At 32.9% G+C, this 7,570-nt stretch overlaps 1 long non-coding RNA gene across 1 annotated transcript; it reads right to left on the bottom strand.

The window, feature by feature from the left end:
- Positions 1-1,521: 1,521 nt before the first annotated feature.
- LOC111402756 lies at positions 1,522-2,587 on the bottom strand. Its single transcript, XR_002704352.1, has 2 exons — positions 2,301-2,587; positions 1,522-2,111 (listed from the first exon to the last, which is right to left on the bottom strand). It is a non-coding gene; the product is annotated as an uncharacterized LOC111402756 (long non-coding RNA).
- Positions 2,588-7,570: the final 4,983 nt, after the last annotated feature.

Raw genomic sequence — 7,570 nt, 5'->3', positions numbered from 1 at the left:
TTCTGAGTAGTGTTATTGGAATTGTAAGTGGTAAAATGATGAAATGCATAAAGTCGATGATGATAAGGATTTATTTAGGCTTCTTTTGGTCTTATTGTGTTTTAAGGGGATCAATTGTAGCTGTACTAGAGAAAGAATCACTACTTGAATAATCAGATAAGTGTTTGGTACTCTTGGTTTCAAAATTAGCATTTCAGGACTTGTTAAACGAAAAGTGATTTATTAATATGAATATATGTTGGAAATATTGAAGTGATAGAGAAGAGACAAGAGAAGATCATAAGAAATCGCAGGAACAAGATGAAGAAATTAGAAAATATCAAAATTAACTTCGAAGGCTGAAACGCGAGATCGCTGTCCTCATACGTTATTTGCCTCCTCTCCAATGATTCACGAGATGTTTAAGGGTATTCTGGCAAATGGTTTAAAGGATTATAACAAGCATTGTAAAGAATTTCACCAAAGCACAAAGTAAAATTCCCCAAAACTTTAAGAATATAAAGGAATTGAATATGAAGAAATGGATTGATGATCTTTGATGTTGAACAAGTTTTTTCTTTGTTTTTTTAAGCGTTGAATATAGATCTTCTATATATAGGCCACATCCAAGGGAGTGAAATGGTGCCAAAATTGATTGAAAAGCCACCGAAGTTGAAATTATAACATTCAAAAACAGCCCTCTAACGGTCACCAAAAACCTACCATGCGACCGCATGGTACATATCCATGCGGTCGCATGATTCATTTGAGCTGAGACCTTAAGGTCTCAGCATATGGACACGTGACCGCATGGCCTTTATGCTCATGCAGTCGCATGGCATAAAATGTGGCCAAATTCTTCGATTTTCGTTCCACAATCCAATTTATAAGTTTATTTGTTGGTTTTGAACAACCAATACACAACAATATATACTATTACTCTGATGGACATTGATTGTTATGATATCCTTTTTATTATTATTATCATTAGTAGTATTATAGTGTTTATTTTTACTTTCATAATAAAAAAGTAAAATTATCATATATTTTTAAGACAATATATTCATTAAAATTATTTTTAAGTTCAAAAAAATTAAAATTTATTAAAATCTTGAAATTTATAGCATAGACCATATAACAGAAAATGAATAAATTCAACTTAATAATTGATAAATGGAGAAGCTAAAAGTAGAGTTTTGCTTCTTAAAATTTGCTGTCATATGATACATATTATTTCATAATTACTTTTTCAAAATTTACCAAAAGTAACTTTTGATTTTTTGACAATAGAAGTTGAATTTAAAACCAAATTGGATTGATAGTTATTAATTATTTAAGGTTTCTGGTCCAAATATTGTGGAAACTAAATTAAATCAACACTTTCTAATACTACTATAATGGAAAATAATCCATGTTAAAGACAAATATTTCTTCACATGCCTCATTTCTTTAGGATGTTCTTTCTTTGATTGAGAAGATTTATTTCATTAAATTATGTCACAACAAGTTAATGAGAATGAAAAAATTTAAGACATGAACAAGTTCATCTGAAGACTTGATCTAAAATGAAACATAATGATTTGATGGTAGTGAAATTGCAACCAACGCTGTCATAAATGAGCGTCCCCATATTAAACGAAGTGACTTTATCCATTTATTTGTTGATGGGCGAGATGTACAGCATGAGCTGAAATGACATGCCAAAAAGAAATGGAGCAAGCAATGGAAAGCAGGAGGAGCACCACTCAAAATAGAGTTATGCTATAGGTACCCAGAGTTACTCACATTGGGGTCGGGGGCCCCACACCAATAAATGTGTAGGGCCCGATGCCCTCACTCACGCCAGGTAACTCGGAGTGTCAAACTCCGGGTACAAATAACAAAACTCCTTGAAGTAATGAGGTGAAAAGGTCTGGTTCATTTTTCTTAATTATAAATATGAAACTGAAAATTAGAATAGAGTAAAAAGGAGTGAAATAAAACTAACCTCAAGAAAAGAAAAGAAAAGAAATTAGAAACAATACAATATTATGGAGCTCTAGCCTCTAAGTAATCGTGTCTCCATGGGGTTTATTATAACTATATTATTTTCTTAAGCTCACCCATTCTTTAACCAAATACTCTTCAATTTCCTGCAGGAATACAAAGACTAGCTGCCATCAATAATTATGAGATTTTCATAAGTTGTATGTCCATTCCATTCTTTTCAATTATTGTTGAAAAAATCAAATGAGCAGTTCAGCGGGACCTATTTTGGAAAATAATATGAAAAATCAACAACTAATTGAAAGAGTTAACGACTTAACACAAATCAAAAATACCTTTGAAGTCATTGGCTTATCTCCGATCAGCTTAGTGAGAAGGTGGGGGAGGAGACTTGTACATGTATGATTTCTCGGGAGGTGGAGGTGGCGGCACATAGTGTTTCATGGGTGGAGATGGCGGTGGAGACTTAAAATGGTTAGGGGTAGAAATTCTTGGAGATGGAGGTGGAAATAAATGACGATTGTTTGCGGTGGTTTGGGAAGGAAAGCTTATGGCCATAAGGGTCAATATAAGAATGGCAACACTGAGAAAGGACAAATAATTTTTATTTCCTTTAGTTCCCATCTTTGTTATGCAAACATGAGTTTGCTCCTCTCCATTTTTATAGGGCTAATTTTATCCAGTCCCTCGTAATTAATTAAGTCAAATTAAATCTTTCATGTAGAAGTTAATTTCTCATTATATTATCTTATTAATTAGGTGACAACATTGACCTAGTGAAACTTGTATCTCATTTGTCAAATTTTTTTCTTTGAAAAACTCAACTTTTTTCTAAAAAGTTGATAAAACACGTTTCGCTTTCTCTCTCTGAAACTTTAGACATCCCCGTCTAATTTCCTCTTTATTAAGTGCATGTTTGATTCACATTAACTGTAAAGAAAATGAGTTTTGAACAGTACTTATAGGAAAATATGTGATTAAAAATTAGGGGAAAAGTTTGGAAGAACGTGTAAAATATTTTATTGTGTAGATATTGTTGGATGAATTTTGTGAATAGTGACGCTGAAATAAGTATAATGATGGTGACAAAGCCGAGGCAAGAGTTGGACTCTTTGTCCTTAAGTCGAATTTGCCCCGCAACGGTGCCTACGGATTTCGGCAATCGACTCCCAAGATACAACGGCTACACTTGTGTTTGTAGCACTCCAAAACACAAGTACAACGAACCAATTTAGGCTTATGTACTCCAAGGATGAAATGAAAGAAAATCAAAGATTTTGGATAGAAGAGAGGATGAGAAACGTTTTGCATATCAAACTATGAGGAATAGGACACTCAAAGGGTCCTATTTATAGACCATGAAGGGGTGTGGACGAAATGGTTGAGACCAAACCATGCACCATTTCCAAACAATGCATATTTATGAAAATGTGTCTATTCACTAATGGTTGAGGTCTTTTTCGTAATTTCTCATTCATCCGATATTGGTTTTCGAAATGCCAAATATACCCTTCAATACATGCAGAGAAATCAAAATTCTCTTTCGGGGGCGTTGCCCCCGACCCCCCACGAGGGGCGCTGCCCCCTCGACCCTCGCGACCTGACCGGGCAGGTCGATCCCCGTTTGTGCGCCCCGAAGCGGCGAAGTGGCAAACAATTTTGCCTAAACGGATTGAGTCGAGCTTTTGAGTATTTGGCCGAATTCGATACGAACTTTAATCGATTTTCAATTCTCAATTTATTTAACCAATATCCAACAGATATGTGGTTGAAAATGATCATGTCATAAAATAAATTAATGAGAATCAATCATGACCTACATAACCACTGTATCATGTTGGTGAATTTTCGATTTTGATTCTACGACTTTGACATGATAACGCGGATTTGAAAGAAAATTTAGACGACATTTCAAACTAGTTGTTTACCGTTATTAATTAGATTAGGTGAAGACTAAATGGACAGACAGAGACTGCAAGCATGCACTAGACTTTTCCAGATTAAGGTATTAGGTATAGCTGTTGGAAAATATGGAGAAGAATAGGGTAGAGACAATAATAATATCATAATAATGCAACAATAAAAAGAATTAATACCAAAAACTTGATAAAAACAAGATTGAAGGCTCGAACGCATAATCGTTGTCCTTAAACTATATTTGTCTCCTTTCGAGATTGATCAAGATGTTTAAGGATTTTGGCAAAATGTTCATAGGATTATATCAAACCTTGTAAATGATCTAGCACCAAAACAAAAATGCGATCATCCAAAACTTTAAGAACACAGGGAAGAAAAGAGTATGAATGTGAATCAAGAATTTGATATTTGATATTGGAATGAATATGGATCACAAATGTTTCTCACTTATTTTTGGCTTAAGATGCATCACCTATATAGGCACCACCAATGTGCACGAATTGGTGCAAAAATAGGCTGAAAAGCCACCACAATTCGGAGTTGCAACGGTAGAAAACTGACTTCCAACGGTCAATTTTGTATAATTATGCGCCTGTATAGTATAAATCTATGCGATAGCATAGAACAATCCAAAGAGGCCCCATAATTTCCTGCAATAGGCCATGCGACTGTATAGTATTAATCTATGTGGCTGCATAGAACAATGTTTTGCCTCTAATACCGTTTTTCATTTTTTCTTCATATTTATTCATCCCATTTCATTTTTCTTGAATGTTGAACTACATTTCAACAATAACATTATCCAATTTTATTTTAGCGAGATAGTCTTGTTTTCTGATATATCCAGGTTTACTCTGGGCATGTTTTAATAATGGCTAGAAACGAAACCCAAGTTTTCTATTAAATATCCTTTTCGCAATCATGTTAAATTAGTTTTGCACCTAATATCTATCTTTTAACTACGAAGGCATGTTTAGTTTAATAATTAATTAATATTGTTTTATTATTAATGTTAATTACTTAATATAAGGCTTGCTTGAATCATGTTAGACAAATCGAGACAAAATGTCCCCATAATGAGAAAGATTAGAATCACATATTAACATGCATAACTAATTATGTAAATCCAGAAGAGGTTTAAGTACTTAAAGTTATTGAAATAAAGAGTCTCGAAAGAGTTATCTTGTAATAAAGAAATAAATACTAACCAAAATAAATAAAAGAAAAATAAAACTATGCAGCCCTATTGGGTTACAATCCTAGCTTAGATGGCACTTAATGATAGGCTGAATGAAAGGTGAGAAATTAAATGATTTATTTAATTTTACCTATCATTCAATGTTACATTAACATCACTTAAACTGAGGTTATAACTCCAGAGGAGCTAAATAGTACTACTCAAAAAAGAAAGATACAAAGCTGCATGATTTCTTGGAATCAGACAACGCTGGCTCATTATGGAAAATTCTGCTCAAACAAGGGCCTTGGAGAAGCCCCTGTGACAGGGTCTAAGGTGTCAGCCCCTTTCAGTATAGTGCATCTCGCTCATTTTTTATCCCCACGGTAATTCAATCATTGTAAAGTAAGTGAAGGAATGATAATTTCATATGATTTGGAAACTGTACCTATATCCAAAAATCCACACTAATATTTTACTATATCAATGAAATAAAGAAAAATACAGAAATACATTATGTATTTCTTTTAAGCAACTCTATCTAATACCATTGATATGAGTATTGGTGGCATTAAGTGTAGTTAAATAAGACACATAATTTAATGGTCATATAATTCTACCTTAAATTGGACTTATCGCATATAACCATCTGCACATGCGTTATAACACAAATCGTGCAGGCCGTACAATATCATACTCAACTAGACTTAAAGTGTGTTAGATTATAAATAGCTAATCACCCAATACATTTTGACACCTCTTGCTCATTCTTAAATTCCAAGAAGTTCAACTATTCAAGTGCATGTTTTGACCCATAGAGTGATTTTGGAAAATCAACTAGACAATCAAAATAGCAAACTTGAATAGAATTGATCGGAATATTAATGGTAGAAAATTCGAAATAAATGAAGAGGTATGCATAAGAAACCTCCTCATGACAGATTTTGCTTTCAATATTGGTGCTAACCCGATAGTCAGATGTCTATTACTCAAATACAAATCTTATTCTAAATCAATATAATACGGTATGATCTTTATCTGACGAACTAACCTTGATTATGTTTTTCTTGATTGGAATAACTACGAACTCGATGGCTTAGATATTTGAACACCAATTGATTGGAAAAGTCGAATAAAACTTAAAGTTACTTAAAACTATGGACAAAATTTTAGGATTTACAGAATGAGAAGAAATCAATTATATAGATTCGATTGGAGATTTTGGAATCAAATGAGGGGGTCTTATTTATAGGAATTCATGTGTCCATGCTAATTTCTTGAATCTTTTGACACGAATTGAGCAGCAACATAAGATCATAATTTTTTAAATTGACATAATCTAGTGATCCAAATCACATGCCTCACCATTGACTGCACGTGACAAGACCATCCATACACATGTTGCCAATGCCATTTATCAACACATTGAATAGATTCACCACATCGGTGCCATGTCCACATCACCACTACATTTTCATCTCTAAAAACTTGATTTCCCAACTCCTCACAACAACGAATTGGCGTCCTTTGCGATGTGTGCAGATCGAGTGGATCCATCCACCCACTCTATTTCACTCTCTTACTCATCCTGTGTTCAATGGGTCATTCTTTGAGTGGCTCAAAATCAGCGGTGTCATGATTTGAACAAATAATCTTACCACATATGCATATTTAACCATCTAGTTGAAATTTTTCTCTTTTGTTGTTTCCACTACAATTTTTATATTTTGCATCACATTTTAATTGCACTAAATTCTTAATCTTTGTTCATTATAACACTTATATTCTTAATGGTTTTTCATGTTATTCTTATTTTTAAACTTTTTATTACTTAATACATTTTTATGTTTAATAACAGTTTTATATTCAAAAGTCCGTTAAAATAGCATAAAATAACTTATTGTTCATCATATTTTTAAAAAATAAATAAATAAAAGGAGCAAAAAATAATTTTTCATCATTTCAAAGTATTAAAACAAAATATTTTAATATAAATCATCATCAAGAATGAGACGTACTAATTAATGGAAGATTGATATAAGAATTCAACAGAAAAAGTTAAGAAAAATTGCTAGAATGACCAAGGATTGAGAACATCTATTGCAATTAAAATGTAGTGTAACAAATAAAAATTGTGGTGTTTATATAATCACTCTTTAAAGAATAAATCCCTTCATAGTCCACTTTTTGTTCATCTTCAAACTTGGGATTTCCCCACTCAAAGTACAATTTATAACTGTTTTAAAACTTTTTTCATGGAGTTTTCCTTGAAAACCTATGTTAATTCAACGCAAATCCCAACTTAATGAGAAAACTTTAGCGGCAAAGTTTTATATGCACTCATGGCATGAATGTCTACTCAAATCATAAAGAAATGCATTAGTTGGATTGTCCTACATGCAAAGGTCATAGAACCATCCACTTAAATCACGACATTTTGGACATTGAGTAAATAAAATAAATAATAGAGTGAATGGACAGTTCCACTTGACATCCAAGGCATCGTGAACT

The sequence above is a fragment of the Olea europaea genome, chromosome 10, assembly GCF_002742605.1.
Source record: "Olea europaea var. sylvestris chromosome 10, O_europaea_v1, whole genome shotgun sequence".
NCBI classification, from domain to species: domain Eukaryota; kingdom Viridiplantae; phylum Streptophyta; class Magnoliopsida; order Lamiales; family Oleaceae; genus Olea; species Olea europaea.
Note: the sequence above shows the minus strand (reverse complement) of the source record. Positions and strands in the feature narration are given on the sequence as shown.